The sequence below is a fragment of the Helianthus annuus genome, chromosome 15 (assembly GCF_002127325.2).
Source record: "Helianthus annuus cultivar XRQ/B chromosome 15, HanXRQr2.0-SUNRISE, whole genome shotgun sequence".
NCBI classification, from domain to species: domain Eukaryota; kingdom Viridiplantae; phylum Streptophyta; class Magnoliopsida; order Asterales; family Asteraceae; genus Helianthus; species Helianthus annuus.
The window spans coordinates 6,362,513-6,376,366 of record NC_035447.2 but is presented as its reverse complement, the minus strand read 5'-3'; the positions used below and the strand labels follow the sequence as shown (position 1 = coordinate 6,376,366).

General features: G+C 37.7%; 1 long non-coding RNA gene across 7 annotated transcripts; it reads right to left on the bottom strand.

Moving 5' to 3' along the window:
- Positions 1–3,251: 3,251 nt before the first annotated feature.
- Positions 3,252–5,997, bottom strand: LOC110910321. 7 transcript variants are annotated; one of them, XR_002576015.2, is made up of 7 exons: positions 5,730–5,997; positions 5,539–5,633; positions 5,102–5,183; positions 4,196–4,730; positions 3,902–4,034; positions 3,485–3,582; positions 3,252–3,394 (listed from the first exon to the last, which is right to left on the bottom strand). It is a non-coding gene; the product is annotated as an uncharacterized LOC110910321 (long non-coding RNA). The 7 variants fall into 7 exon arrangements; XR_002576014.2 differs by having other exon boundaries at positions 5,813–5,997; XR_002576016.2 differs by lacking the exon at positions 5,102–5,183 and having other exon boundaries at positions 5,813–5,997.
- Positions 5,998–13,854: the final 7,857 nt, after the last annotated feature.

Here is a 13,854-nt window from a genome sequence, read left to right as displayed (position 1 = left end):
TAGTGCTGAATTCGAGTCCCCACGCGGCCCGCGTGAAGTTTGGGCCGGGTCTACGCGGCCCGCGTCACAGTGGGTCAACGGCGTAGCTTGGCCCGCTCACCACTAGACTGGACACGGTGCTGACACGTGTCGGCTCCGTATCATGCCACAAATCAGGACGCGCGCGACCCGCATGGACTTAAACGATTATGTACACGGCCCGCCTAAACTAATGGATTTGGCTAAGTCTGGTTATCTCCTCGCGCGGCCCGCTTAAGCTTGAGGTGAGGCCCTACGCGGCCCGCCTCAACTTGATAATTATTGTTTTTATTTATTTTATATAGTATAATCTATTTTGGGCTCGGTTTTTCACATACGGGGTGCATATAAAGACAAGTTGATATATTTAAAATATATTAGGGTGTCGGAAATATTATGAGGATGTCTGTTTTACCGAGGGTTGTTATATATCATTACCACCACGTACCAATCAAGGTCAAACATTTCCACGTATGGGCTCATATGTTCATGAAGGTTTTGATTGAATAATATCTTTTTATCAATTTCCATGTTTTGCATGTGTTACTCCAAAGTGGATAACATATGTACAACCAAGTTACATATGTTGCATAGTGTAGTTACGTGATCTACACCAGAGGCCAACACTTGCATAGCAAGGTTACACATGTTATCTTTTATTTGTAACACGTGTTACACCGATTGTAACATATTTTTAGATAACACAGGATGTTACAAGTGTTTGACATGTTACATAGGGTAGTTGCATGTTCTACACCAAAGGCTAGCACTTGTATAGCCACGTTACACATGTTACCACATGTAACCTTTATATAGAGAAAACAAGATGTAGCATGTGTTACACGTGTTACATAAAGTAGTTGCATAGGATATAGCATTGTAACACATGTTACCTGGAAAACCAGGAAACACATGTAACAAACTAAAAAGAGATCAAATTAAGTTGCACAACCAAACTAACATATGCTAAACGTTCGAAAAATACAAAATATGAAATACAATGCTAAAATGTATACAACATATCAATTTCACCTGCCTTTTTTTCACCTAGACAATTAATACATTCAATTCCTCTCATCATTGTTTTCTTATCCTTTTTTCACTTACCACATTGACCCAAAAAATAATATCCCACAAAACAACCGATTAGCCACTGATTGAAATCACATCCCACAAAATAACCGATTAGCCACTAATCGAATGTGGTTTCAGCAATCACAACATCCGATTGGTCGTTGCAACATTTAACGACAGTGGTTGTTGGAAGAAGACGATTTGTTTAAAGTACACTAGGTGGTTTCACTTACTGATTGATGGCTACAATGTTTAACGATAGCAGTTTCACTTACCGTCGGTAAGGAAGAAGACGATTGTGTTAGTGGCTGTTGGTGGTGTTGCCGAATCCGGTTTTACTTACCGCCGACAAGGAAGAAGACGATTGTGTTAGTGGTTGTTGGTTGTTGGAAGAAGTCGGTTGCTGGTACGAGACGTTTCCAGATCTATAAATTTGTCACCATAGCTTCAGATCTGAAAATCAGTTACCACGATGTGAAACCAGAAAAATGGTGTGAGAAGTAGCTGGACGCCCTACCTTATTTGTCTCTCTTTATACAATCCATGCCTCCCCTTTATTTTGTTATAGCAGTCTCACATATCAACTAGTTACATATGCAACAATTACTAGTATAACGACGAACAAAAAAAATCTTGTCATAATTGAAACGAATTTATTTAATATGAAATTTAAAATTAATTTGAATGAAAAATAAAGTTGTAGATAAAGTAAGAGAGAGAATGTTGGTGGGAGAAAAAAAGTAGTGAGAGAATGTTGGTGAGAGAAAAAAAGGTAGAGAGAGAATGTTGGTGAGAGAAAAAGGTAGAGAGAGAATGTTGGTGAGAGATGAAATGAAAGATGGAAAGAGAATGTTATTTAATGTTAGGGTATAAGGAGTGGTTAAACACTTTAAAGTGGCAAACCAAAAAACCGAACAATGAGAGCGCACCATGTCAATTAGGCAAAAGTGTTTAAACTTTGGTGAAAAATGTTGGCAATGGTTTAAACACTTGGTGAAGTGGTAAACTATTTTAAAAAAACTATGAATTTAAGATTTTCAACTCGATTCGAAATTCGAATTCAATATATACATATTTTTTAATACACACACATTTTGGGTCAAAGTATAATTACATCCATAAGTGATAAGTCTATAACTCACTCTACTAATTTCTAAATTCTAGCAACCAGCCTAACTTCTAAACTTTGGTTTTTGACATATTGATAGTTTATTAATATCGCATATTATTAAATTTTTATGTTAAAAATAATTAGTTTGTAGTAGTTTTAAAAATGAAAGTAAAATAACTTACTGAATTTGAATTTATTTCAATTTGAGTTTCAAATACGATCGAATCGAATAAATCAAATTTTAATCGAATATGAATTCAGGTTAAAAAAAATAAAAATTCGAATAATTTGAAAATTCGTTATTTGATTTGATGAACACCACTTGACATGTTTTTACTACCCAAACTGGGTCATTCAAGTATGGGTAGAAAAGGGCCCGGGCTTATTTTTTTATTCACATGATATGTAACACAACCCAAATCGAACGTTAATTATTAATCAACCATGACTCCATGATTATGAACATACTTTTTTAAAATCAATACCAAAGTACACAGTGTGACAACTTGAGAGCTCTATTATTTTCTCATTAATTGCCTGAAATATAAAATAAAACAAAAGGTTTTTCTGAAAGGAGAGTTGTATGTATTGGAAAACTAGAAAAGATCAGGCTTTCTGCTAATCTTTTGTTACTTTAACTGCCTTCATTCAGCATCTTTATTAAGTGTAAAACAAAAGCAACAAAACTTGGTTAAATTCAGAACCAGGATACACATGGGACCCCCAAACCAACTAAAGTGGTCCGTTATATTTTGTGTCTTGCTTAGAAGAGACCTCGCCTTTGAAGCTTAATGCACCTAGGCCGAAAGGCTTGCCCCCCTTTGCGCCTAGCGCCTACACCTACCTAAGTTAAAATAGGCAAAAATGGTTTTTCATGATCTACATAAGCAAAGATGGTATTTCCATGATCATCTATACCCAGATTTGAACCTATGACCTCTCCTTTAAGAGGTAACTAGCCTAAGATCCCGCGAGCTTCGCGGGTGGCTTAACACAAACATATAACATATACTAATATATGGAGGTCATGGGTTGGAATCTTTTGAACGCAAGAATGATTTTGCAGCATCTTCTCTTATCTGATCCTCAACATAAATAAGACCTGCAAGCACACCATCTATCCCGACATACACAACTGATTGATTTTTAAATTCTTCAGTTTCTATAAACGGATTCTCAGCAACTCCATGCCTGCATTATAGATTCGGTGTCTAATGACGACTGCAATTATATGCAAAGCTTCGTATAGCAGAGTGGTTACAGTTGCAACATAATAAGTACCTTCTAACCCATTCCAATGTACCGACAGAAACCATCTTCTTCCCACAAGAGGCTACGGCACCAGATCCAGGTTCTTCCATAAATGTTCCATCATCAGCCTGCATATAATCACCAACTTATGAACTGCTGACACTAACATAGTTAAAAGCGACGTAACTATGTTAGTCAATTATCTAAATGCAGTGAACTATATACACAAAATCATTCATAATTATTATAGGTAACCATCTCAATAGAATAGAGGTGCATTTTATTCAAACCTAACACGAAATAACAAATAGCAATGGTGTCTTGTTTACTGCAAAACGGAACAGAATGATGACTTCAAATGAGCAAGTTTATAAACTTTCATACTTCACTTAGATTTTTCCGTAAGATTATATGAGTTGGCCCTAAAACTCCATTTTTTGTAAATACCTTTACGTTAGAACATTTAGCAGCCCGGGCAGCTTCCAGAATAGCTTTCCCAATTGGATGAAGTGTGTTGGATTCTACTGCAGCAGCTAGCTTCAGTACATCGGTTTCAGACCATTTCTCATTTGAATTTAGCCTGCATCATAGTTACTTCCCCATTATCTCAATAGCATCTTATACATGGTTCAATTATATTCAAGTTTATAATATGTAGAAAACTTCTAAGTTCTGATGCAACAAAATATCATATAGGATCCTGATATATTTTTTTCCGTAAAGATACAGATCAATACTCACTCGAAATGCTCATCAGATGCATGAGAGCTGCAATGCTAATGACATGGCACTTCCTTGCTGAAAAGCGACCGGTAATATACGTGTACCAACAGTACTCCAAAACACAAATGTGGCAGCCGAAATTGCCATTACACCATACGTGAAGTGTCCAGCAACCTAGTCAAGCAACATACAACATTATTCATCAAGCAGAATCAAACAAGTAGTAACTTACTGTATATATATAAAGTTTTTATATGGTTAATACAGTTAGACACAATAAAAATTATCTTATCTTAATCAACACCAACGCCTCTAAACACAAGAATAATAAATATCAGCCAATGTTTAAACTCTGGATCTAGCAAATTGGAACAAAGAACATGATAACCGTGCTTGCTGGATTAACATAGCTGGTCCCTAAATCAGTCGGCTCTGTTGTTTGGGTTGCCAGATTCTCCATTTCCACCATTAAACAAACACTCAATGCTGCCTTTATGCACCGGGAGCTGCCACTTGTAGCCGGAAGCCTTTTGTCAGAATACGACCACTGATGCTACAATCGATCAATAATTACGATAATAAGGATTTCAAAATCTCATAAATATATGTGAATTACACTTATGCGATTGATTATCCAAACCACAAGCAAACCCATAAACAAACAGTTCATTTCAATAAAAAACGTATTATCCACAAGTTTCGGGTGCTTACTTCTCATCAAGAGCAAGAACACCCCCCCCCCCCACCATTCATCGTCATTGTAAGCAACAAAAAAGATCACTGAATGTAAGTAATTAGAAAATTAAAAGTTACTTGCAGTTTCGTAAAATAATCCATCACATGCATAAAGAAATTCAATTTAACTCTAAAATTGAATACACTTCTTAACCAATTCAAAACTAAAGGACCATGAAGAGAGCAAACCATATGGAAGGCACCAATTTCGTCGTGCTTCAATATAGCTTTGTGAGACGACCTGTAGATCCTAACCTAGTTGAACTCTCACCTATAAATAAGATAACAAACTTTTCATACACATCCCATATGCGTACTTTGCCGTCTATGGAATCGCTAATGAAATAATTACCATCCACATGATTAAACTCCACACACATCACTGCAAATTAAACATATCGTCATTATGTCATTATTTATTGAGACAAAAAAAATATTAGGGTTTATAATAACATCAAAAAAACACACAAAGTTATATTCAAATTAGAACAATGAAGTCCTAAAAACCACATATATAAAAACAATTAACGGACTAATCATGAGCAACAACATAACAATTGATACAAAAAATTTAGGGTTTTCTTATTACATCTACAAAATCACAAACAGAGATGGAATCCACTTACTGATGCTTCAGTTTCGAAGGATGATGAAGACAAAATCGATGTATGATGGAGTCGTATCAATGCTTCGCAATTAGAGAGGGATATCAAACATTCAGCTTCAAAAAACATAGATTAAAATTATATTTCACTTTCAACAAACAGATCTAGGGTTTAGTTCATAAATATTGTAACATATAAATCACGAAAACAACCTAAAGCATATCAAGTTAAGGATAATCAAATCAAGAAAATGATGGAAGAATCCCCGATTCACTATAAAACGAATCAGTATTACCAACATCAGTTAGATTCTTCATTGAAAATAATCCATGGATCCAAGTTTGATTTGAAGAGGATGTAGAGTGAAGCCAGAGAGAAACGGCTGAAAGAATGATTTAGGGTTTGAGTGGAGAATGATTTCAATTGATTGAGAGAATTGATTAGTTTCCAAAATTCAGGCGGTTTCAAAAACAAAAAAAAGCTTAGGAAGGAAGAAATATTGCCGCTCAAAGGAAAAAAAATGGAGAGGATGAGATGCCACGTGGCATCAACCAGCCTAAGCAAATACCAAGTGGCACTAAAATGTTTTGTTTTAATATACATAATAGATGACTTTACTAAATGAGCTAGCCTCACATTGGTGTAATAGAACTTTTTAATAGGTTTGCATATTTGAAAAAGTAAACACTATTGTAAATATATACATTTTTATAACTTTGATAATTTATCGCAATTTTTTTTTTGTTTTTAAATTATTTTTATGAGAAAAAAAAAGATAAATGGGAAATGAAGTAAGAAATATAAAAAAATTGTTACATGTCGTATGATTCATCTATTACATGGTTTTAAATTATTTTATAAGAAAAAAAAAAGATAAATGGGAAATGAAGTAAGAAACAAAAAAAAAAAGGTAAATTACTTTTTGAGTCTCTGTGTTTTATGGGTTTTAACTAGTTGAGTCCAAAAGTAAAAAGTTTAACGACCCGAGTTCCTATAAGCATTTCCTTTAACCATTTGAGTCCAAATTTCTAACACTGTTAGAATTTTTTGGTTAAGTATTGTTAAATGACCAAAATACCCTTATAATTAAAAGAGTAAACTGCCATTTTGGTCCCTGTGGTTTGGCCAGTTTTGCCACTTTAGTCCAAATCTCAAACTTATTACATCTGGGTCCCTGTGGTTTGCATTTTGTTGCCATTTTAGTCCAAAATCCAAAAAAACCTATTTTTTTTACTGTTGCAACCTCCTATTTTGTCCTGTAGTGCAGGGGCATTTTGGTCCATGTTAATTTATTATAACATTTCAGTAATTAGTAACCTCTATCTTCAAGAACATTATCAAACTTCATCATCAAAACCCAGAAAATCAAGAACATCATCAAACTTCATCATCAAAATCCAGAAAATCAAGAACATCATCTTTAAGAAAATCAAGAACCCAGAACAAAACCAGAAACCATCACAAAAATCAAAATACAGACAACAAATCAAAACAAAAACCGATTTGTAAAAAGAAACGAGGCTCAGATCTGTATCTTCAAGAACATAATCAAACATCATCATCAAACCCCAGAAAATCCAGAAATCCAGAAAATCAAGAACAGTTGTCCCTCTGTCTCTCTCAATACATATACATATATAACGGAGGGTTGTTGAAGATAATCAAAATCACTGGCGGAAAGAGGCGGCAACCACCCTCAGAAACCCTTGCTCCTCTCTGCCTCATAGAGTAAACTGCCATTTCGATCCAGATCTGCAGTGCCACCACCGTCACTCCACCCGCCACCGCCCCACCACCTGCCCTCTCGCTAAAACCATCCAAAAAAGACGCACAGCCGCCGGAGCTTCTGCTTCATTCTTTCACCACCACCACCGCCACCACCAATCTCTCTGATCTCTAACCCCCACAAACAATCAGATCAAAATATTTCTGATTTCGATTCAGATCTGAATCTCAAAGCTTTTCTCTCCAATACACACGAATGAGAGAGAAACATGAGAGAGAGAGAGAGGAACGCAGAGATAACGATGACGATGGTGGATCTGAGTTTCGGTAGGGACGACACCGGAGTGGTGCTCAGGTGGGACGATGATGATGATTTATTTGGGGATTATGTTGATCGATCTAGGTCTCAACTTAACTGATCGATTTAGAGAGAGAAGAGAGAGAGTCTGTTATGGTTTTATGATGATGATGATGATGGTTTATTTGGGGATGAAGTTAATTAAGAAAATGTAAAATGAAAAGCAAAATGACCAAAATGCCCCTGCACTACAGGACAAAATAGGAGGTTGCAACAGTCAAAAAAATAGGGTTTTTGGATTTTGGACTAAAATGGCAACAAAATGCAAACCACAGGGACCCAGATGTAATAAGTTTGAGATTTGGACTAAAGTGGCAAAACTGGCCAAACCACAGGGACCAAAATGGCAGTTTACTCTAATTAAAAATAAAAAAAAAATATTTGTCTCTATTATTTCTCTGTCTCTGTAAATTATCACATTCATCTCTCCCTCTCATCTCTTATCTTTCTTTCTCTCTCTAGACCACCATCAACACCACCACCGTCACCACCACAGCCACAACCACCTCCGTCTCCAACCACCATCTCAACCACAAACCTCCAGCACACTCTCTGTCTCTCTCTCTCTCTCTCTAAATTCTAAAACTGTAACCTCTCTCTCTTATATCGGATGTGTAAGTGAACTTCCAATAAACGAAACAGAGCGACTTTGCCCTAATATCTCAACACTCTGTCAACCACAAAAACACATATAACAGAGCATCACTCACTTTCACACATCTAATCACACATTAACTGCATCTGAATCACTAGACATTTTGAGAATATTCAAAGAATCATCAAAAACAGTAATCCTACTATGAGAATTTCAAATCGAAATCTAACAAACTACAGCCCTAAACGTCTCCAATTCCTTAAAATTCTAACAAATCACAGACAAAACTAAGCCCTGATTTAAAACCTGACAAGCAACTCAATCTCCACAAATTGAAAACTACACATACAGATTCCAAAGGACAAAAACACGATATAACAGAGCATCACTTACTTTAGAATTTAGAGAGAGAGACAGAGAGTGTGCAGGATACGGGCCACACATCATCAAAATTGTTCTCCTTAGCACACACCATCACCAACGCTGCTACTCGCACTCTGATTTCCACCCAAGTCAGAAGTACAATATGTCGATTCAAGCAAATTGATTCCCAAAATTGAGGGTTAGACGAGGGAGGATGGGGAATCGGTAGGTGTAATGGTGGATTTGCATCAACCTCTGCTACCCTCACCAACCATCGAACTAGTATCCATCTTGGATGAACAAGATGAAGAAATTGAAGAATATGATGATGAAATTGAGCGAAATGGGGATCGGATTTGTGTGACTTATTACCAGCGGTGGTGGGTGTTGTGGTGGTGACGGTGTAGTGGTGGTGGTGGTGACGGTGGAGGTGCAGCGGTGGTGGATGTTGTGGAGGTGCAGCAGCGGTGGTGGTGACGGTGTAGTGGTGGTGGTGACGGTGGAGGTGCAGTGGCGACGATGGTGTTGATGGTGTGGTGACGGTGGTGTTGATGGTGGAGGTGTGGTGGTGGGTTGGAGATGGTTTAGGTAAAGAGAGAGAGAGAGTTCTGGAGGTGTGGTGGTGTTTATGATCTGAAATATGATTTAGAGAACATATATATAATAATAAAATGGTTTTTTTAATTAAAAGGGTAATTTGATCATTTAATAAAAGTTAACAGAATAATTTTAACAGTGTTAGAAATTTGGACTCAAATGGTTAAAGAAAATGCACTCAGGTCATTAAACTTTTTGCTTTTGGACTCAACTAGTTAAAACCCATAAAACACAGGAACTCAAAAAGTAATTTATCCAAAAAAAAAAAATTGTTACATGTCGGACCTATATATGATTCATCTATTACATGGATCTAAAAACTCTAATTAAATAATTTTTTAATAACCATATGGGTCGGGCCAGACCCATTTTGCTGGGCTGCTACTATTATGTTGGGTTTGTGGCTGGATTTTAAAAAACAAAGAATTTTGATGCATATAAGACCATGTGTAGTGGTGAATAGAGATGGGCATTTTCGGGTATTTTTATAACCCGGAACCGGTTACAACCCGGAACCGGGTATGGGTACAAGTGAATGGAACCGGGTGGTTAGTGGAACCGGGTCCGGGTATAACCCGGGTACACGTCATTTTTTTTAGAACCGGTAGAACCGGGTTCGGGTACTATAAAACCGGGTCCGGGTACTGTGCAGAACCGGTTACGGGTACTGACCAGAACCGGTTCCTCTGCGTAATTCAGAAAAAGTGGCTGACGGATACTGTTGTAACCGGTTCCGTCTGAAAAAGCTGTTTTTTTTTTAAATTTTGACCGTTATAACCGGTTTTGAATTATAAAAATCGATTATTTCATCAAACTCTCAACACATTTCCAATTTTCATCTTCAATCACTCTTCTTTCCCATTTACATTCAAACAATCAAACCCGGAAGAACACTATGGCATCGGAAGAAGGAGTGGTTTTGATATTAGAAACCAAGCGTAACCCGGCTATTTGGAAAAATTTCGATTTGTGTTTGATGTCGGATAACCATGAGATGGCTCGTTGCAAGAATTGTGGTAAGTTCATGAAGGCGGCGGCAAACTCCACCCTCAAGAAGCATACCGACAAACATTGCCCGGTCACAAAGGCAAAAAAGGAAGAAAAGGGCGAAGGATCGGGTTCTTCTAATATGTAGTTTGGTGGATTTCTTTTTTTTTTTAGCTATGTTTGATGTCTTATGTTTTATGTGTGATGTTTGAAGTGTTTGATGTGTTATGTTTTAAGTGTTATGTTTGTTTTAAGTGTTATGTTTTAAGTGTTATGTTTTAAGAAGATGAGTTGTGAAAAAAATTAAAAAAAGTGTGATATTTATAGCATAACCGGTTCCAACGGTCATAACGGAACCGGTTCCAACGGTCATATTTGCATTTAATGAGTTAGCATATATCTAGGAACCGGGTACAACGGTCATATCCATATACGAATCGGTTACAACGGTAACATACCGGGTATACATAGGAACCGGGTACGGGGAGGAACCGGGTACGGGTATAAACCGGGTACGGATAGGAACCGGGTATGGTTGACTTTTTTTAGAAAAAATGGGAACCGGGTAGTACCCGTCGGGTTTTTTAAACCTGGGACCGGTTCCACTGAGCATCGGGTAGGAACCGGAACCGGGTCCGGGCCGGGTCCACTGGAATCGGGTTGGAACCGGGTTTTATGCCCATCTCTAGTGGTGAACAAATATAATGCCCCCACCATGGGACATTATCCGATACGTGGCATCCTAGTCAGCTTTGGGGCATTATAACAAAAGTGGCGTAGTGGGGCATTATGCCAATAACCCCCATTCAATCATTAAAAAAAAAAAAGGAAACAATGGTGATTGGCTGGTCAAATTATGAGCACATGCAAAAGTGGGGTTGTCTACTCCCATTGGCCACATACAAAACTATGTCAAAAAATGAAACTAAAGTTCAGCGTTTTCTTAAAAACGCCGGTGTGCATTTTTTTCAAATATAACGCCCGGAAACACCGGGTGTGGTGGGAGGGGGGGCGTTATCCGGCGTTTTTTTTTTTTTTTGAAAAATTTTTAAAAATCACGCCCCACTACGGGTGGTCTAATCATTTATGAACTGTTTTATATATGCACGGGTTTAACTTACAAATTGTCAAAACATATGGTTACTCATGTACAAATTGTTACACACAAATGTGTATGTGATTCATCTATTACATGGATCTAAAAACTCTAATTATTGGGTATCCTTGGTTTTGTCTGGTCAGATGTTGGGTAGGACCAATTGACCAAACCTCGGCCCGAAACCCGAAATACACATGTTATAAAGGCCAAGGACCGAAACCGCCTAGAGTACTACTGGGTTGGTCTTGATCCGGTCCAGGTCAGTTCCTCCGTTTAAATCGGTCATACGGTTTATTGCTCACCCCTAATTTGATTTGGGGTTTTGCAAAATTAGAAACATGTTCGCGATATGAGACTTAGTGTTATATTATACCTAAATGTTTAATTAATGACTGGTATCTACGGTGACTAGAGGTGGCAATCTTGACCCAAAGGCTTTCAATTGGGTTAGTTTGGGTTGCTTTTAAAATTATATGGGTTAGTTCGGGTAAAATATTTTAACTAAACGGGTCACGACGGGTCAATTGAAATTCCATCTTGTTATTTTCGTGTCAAAACGGGTCGAAAACTTTAAAGAAATGGGTCGATGTGGGTTAGCACCTTAAATAAACGGAACAAGTTTCGGATCAGAATGGGTTTTGACACGGGGCGGGTTTTGGATCGGAACGGGTGGGTTCGGATCGGGTTCGGGTCGACACGGGTTTCCGCACGGGACGGGTTTCGGATCGCAACGGGTTTTAGGCCGACACGAGTTTCTGCACGGGACGGGTTTTGGATCGCAACGGGATTTAGGCCGACACGAGTTTCCGCACGGGACGGGTTTCGGATCGCAACGGGTTTTAGACCAACACGAGTTTCCGCACGGGACGCGTTTCGGGTCGGGACGGGTTTCAGTTTGGTTTCGTTTTTTGTTTCGGTTTGGTCGGTTTTTCGGTTTCGTTTCGAATCGGTTTCAATATTTTCAGTTTTTTTTTGTTTCGTTTCGGTTTCGGTTTTTTGTTTTCGTTTGGTTGGTTTATTTGGTTTCATTTCGGTTGAGTTTTGATTTTTAGTTTCGTTTTAATCAGTTTTTTTTTTTTTTTGTGTTTCGTTTCGAATCGGTTTTGATCTTTTCAGTTTTTTGTTTCGTTTCAGTTCGGTGAGCCATAAACCGTTGTCTTCGGCTAGCGAGACTGCAACATTAGAATTGGCAAAGAGTCCAATGGTGCCAATGCCTAATGCTAGTCTTCTTGTTGGTTTTAATGTTTAGTCTACACTTTCATCCTGGGCCAAATTGGCGGCAGCCACATCTGTGCGAGGTGCTTTGTCACTGGAGGGTTTCGGGATGGCCAGAAAAGTGCTGAAAATTTGGTTCAAGTTTGTCGTTGGAGCCATGGTTGTTATGGTTATGGTGTTGAGTTGATAAAGAGTATTATGGGTTTTGATGTTTGATTTCGTTTTGATCCATTTTTTTGGTTTCGTTTCGGATTGCTTTCAATTTTGTCAGTATTTTTATTTCATTTCGGATCGGTTTCGATCTTTTCAGTTTTTTTGTGTTTCGTTTCGGTTCGGTTTTTTTGTTTCTGTTTGGTCGTTTATTCGGTTTCGTTTTAGTTCGGTTTTGATTTTTTGTTTCGTTTTGATGTTTTTTTCGGTTTCGTTTCGGATCGGTTTCAATGCTTTCAGTTTTTTTGTTTCGTTTTAGTTTTTTGTTTCGTTTCAATCCTTTCAGTTTTCGGTTTTGTTTCGGATCGGTTTCAATCTCTCTTTTTTTTAAAGAAAGCAATTTTTAACCAACCCGACCCGAAACCCGTTATGACCCGGTCCCGTTTTAACCCTGACCCGTTCTGACCCGAACCCGCTTCGACCCGAACCAAAACAACCCTTTTTGTAATTGACCAGTTTTGACCCGAACCCGTTTTGACCCATGACCCGACCCGTTTGCCAGGTCTAACGGTGACAATAATGATTTACTATAGAAGCTTCCTTTTAGTTCTTGTGACAATAATGATTGATTATAGAAGCTTTCTTTTAGTTGTTGCAAAATTCCTTTTACACAACTCATAATGGCCTATTGGGCTATGGCTATGCCAGTCAAAGTACACCTATGCTGGCCCAACATAGCCTTTTATATACTTCTCTTCTACATAAAGCTGGCCCAACATAGCATCTTATATGGATTTCTCTTCTATACATAGCTGGCCCAACATTGCAATTTTGTGGACTTCTCTCCTGTATGAAGCTGGCCCAACATAGCATGTTATATGGATTTCTCTTCCATATAAAGCTAGCCTAACATAATGAACTTTTGTTCTATATAAAATACTAAAATCAGTATGGGCTATACCATTTAGGGAAGGGAAATTAAACAACTACACACAGCCACACAAGGCTCAAGCCCAGTCTTAAATCCAATATCTTTTATGGGTGAGAATATATTTTATTTCACATCGAAATAGAAGACAAACAGGAAATGAGCTACGCTGCTACCTCTTTTTATATTTACACAATATTGTTTATCTAGTTTATCGTATATAACAATCTAGGAATAGCAGTCATTGAATCGGTCGGTATAGTGGTCCATGGGTTAGATCACGTCATAAATATTTGAGTGAATTGCAAATTTTGTCCTTT